Below are 2,702 nucleotides of genomic sequence, written 5' to 3'. Positions count from 1 at the left end.
GCGGTCGGTCTGTATTGAAGGTGCGCGTATGGCCTTTGCCCGCGTCAAGACGCATTGGGCGAAGTTGGATGCCAAGAAGCTGATGACCGAGGGACCACCAGAGGGCAAGGAGCATCATCGACCCGAGCACTATTTTGATGGTGTTCTGGAGGGGTCCCGCCTTGTGCCAGAGCAATGTTTGAAGGATGTTATATTCCCATGAAAACATTTGTATTATCCTGTCCTCTAATGTGAAACAATGATGTTATGTAGTATAATGCTTATGATTTAAATTTTACCTCCTGTGCAGCCATTTATTAAAACTGAGGGTTGACCAGTCATCGGCTTCTGCCCCCACGTAAATAGTACGGGGGTGTTCAGGATAAATCTAGACACTCTTTACTCCACATTCCGGTCCTTAAAGGAGGTGTTTAGCGCAACGAACAAGGCAATCAGACTATGCGGCCTTTACCGCCCTCACTTAGCCATAGGAGTTTGACAATTAAGAAAGCTGGCGAAGCCCCTGGTGTTCGGAAGGCCGAATTAGGGCCGTTATACATGCATCATCGGAAGAACCGATTCTTCGCAAGAAGCGGAAAAAATCTCCAACGATTTGAAACCTCTCGAACAGCTGACCGGCTCTCGCCGCGTCATGATAGTCAGTTTTCGGCTTTCTCTACTGAGGTGCTCGTCCGGAAGAACTGAGACACAATCGCAGTAGTTCTCCCTTTACTACCCTAGCCGATATAGCGGAACGTAAGGTAGTAAGCACAAGAGCCGGGCAACCCACCTATTGACCAAAGACATGATTCGGAGCCGATGCATATAATGCTATAAATTCGGGCTGCCAAACTATACTGTAAAAGTGTTCGGACTTTTATTACCTTGACCGGGGTGTAGTGAAGCCCCTGGCGTAGTAGTACGTCCATGGTGTACGTGTGCAATGAGTAATAAATACTAAGGTGAGGAAACGGAAAATAATGAAGTAATGAGCTAACGCCACCATTTATTCACCATTGTGATATAACCAGTACGTCGAGGCGTACTTTGTACAAGTAATGTGATAAGCGAATAAGGGTATTTAACATGCCGTAACCAAGGGCGAGCTGCGTGTGGGTATGTAAAATAAGTATGGTAATCTTTTATTAGAGATCACCTGGGGGTTCCCATGTACGCCAAAGCTCCTTGCCTCCTTGATGTGTTCTGCAAGCGGGTTGTCCGTATAGACCCATGGGGTTTTGAGTGCGTAGTTTATGTACATGCGGTATTAATGCCGTTGCCTCATCAGGGCTGGGACGGAGGCTGAATTGCTAATTCGGCTCATGACGAGCCGAGCTGTCCTGCTGCAGTGTTGTCCGGACCCTCTTGATGATGTCCAGGGGCTCGGCAGCCGGATTACAATGCTGCTTGAGATGGCCGCTCTGTACTTCTGCTGCTAGGGCGGCGGTGTGCTCCTCTATATGGAGGGAACGTTCCGTGTTTCCATTTACTGTAATGACGCCACGTGGACCGGGCATCTTGAGCTTGAGATAAGCATAATGTGGTACCGCGTTGAATCTAGCGAATGCGGTTCGTCCGAGCAGGGCATTATAGCCGCTGCGAAATGGGACGATATCGAAGATTAGTTCTTCGCTTCGGAAGTTATCCGGGGAACCAAATATTACCTCCAGCGTTATTGAGCCCGTACAATGGGCCTCTACGCCTGGTATAACTCCTTTAAAGGTAGTCTTTGTTGGTTTGATTCGTGAGGGGTTAATGCCCATCTTCCGCACTGTGTCCTGATAGAGCAGGTTGAGGCTGCTACCATCGTCCATTAGGACTTGTGTCAGGTGAAATCTGTCGATGATTGGGTCGAGGACCAGTGTGGCTGAACCGCCATGGCGGACGCTGGTTGGATGATCTCGGTAATCGAAGGTGATCGGGAACGACGACCACGGATTGAATTTTGGGGCGACTGGCTCTACCGCGTAGACGTCCCTAAGTGCTCACTTACGCTCCCTTTTGGGGATGTGTGTAGCGTATATCATGTTCACTGTTTTGATTTGAGGGGGAAATTTCTTTTGCCCCCCAATGCTCGGCTGCCGGGGCTCCTCGTCATCGTCCTCGCTCTGTGATTCCCCTTCCTTGTTTTTGTTGTTTACCTTGCTGGCTTGTTTGAAGACCTGGCAATCTCTGTTAGTATGGTTGCCGGTTTGTCTGGGGTGCCATGTATCTGGCAAGGACGATCAAGTATGCGGTCCAAGCTGGATGGTCTTCCGCTGCTCCTTTTATAGGGCTTCTTTCGCTGGCCGGACTTGGAGCCACTGAATCCGGCGTGAACTATTGTGTCATCGGTTTATCGCCATTGCTTCGGCGTTTGTGTCTGTTGCGCCGAAGCTTGCCGGTGCTGTTTTTGGCCTCGGAGGGGCCTGTGTCGTTGGCTGTGTTTGTACTGTGAGCCAGCCAACTATCCTCTCCCGCGCAGAAGCTGGTCATAAGTGCCGTGAGGGCTGCCATGGACCTCGGCTTTTCCTGGCCGAGGTGGCGTGCGAGCCATTCGTCACGGATGCTGTGTTTAAAGGCTGCTAAGGCCTCGGCATCCGGACAGTCAACGATCTAGTTCTTTTTGGTTAGGAACCTAGTACAGAATTTTCTGGCTGATTCTCCAGGTTGTTGAACTATGTGGCTTAAGTCATCGGCGTCTGGTGACCGGACATAGGTTCCTTGGAAGTTGTCCAGGAAGG

The sequence above is a fragment of the Triticum aestivum genome, chromosome 4D, assembly GCF_018294505.1.
Source record: "Triticum aestivum cultivar Chinese Spring chromosome 4D, IWGSC CS RefSeq v2.1, whole genome shotgun sequence".
Taxonomy (NCBI): Eukaryota; Viridiplantae; Streptophyta; class Magnoliopsida; order Poales; family Poaceae; genus Triticum; species Triticum aestivum.
Note: the sequence above shows the minus strand (reverse complement) of the source record.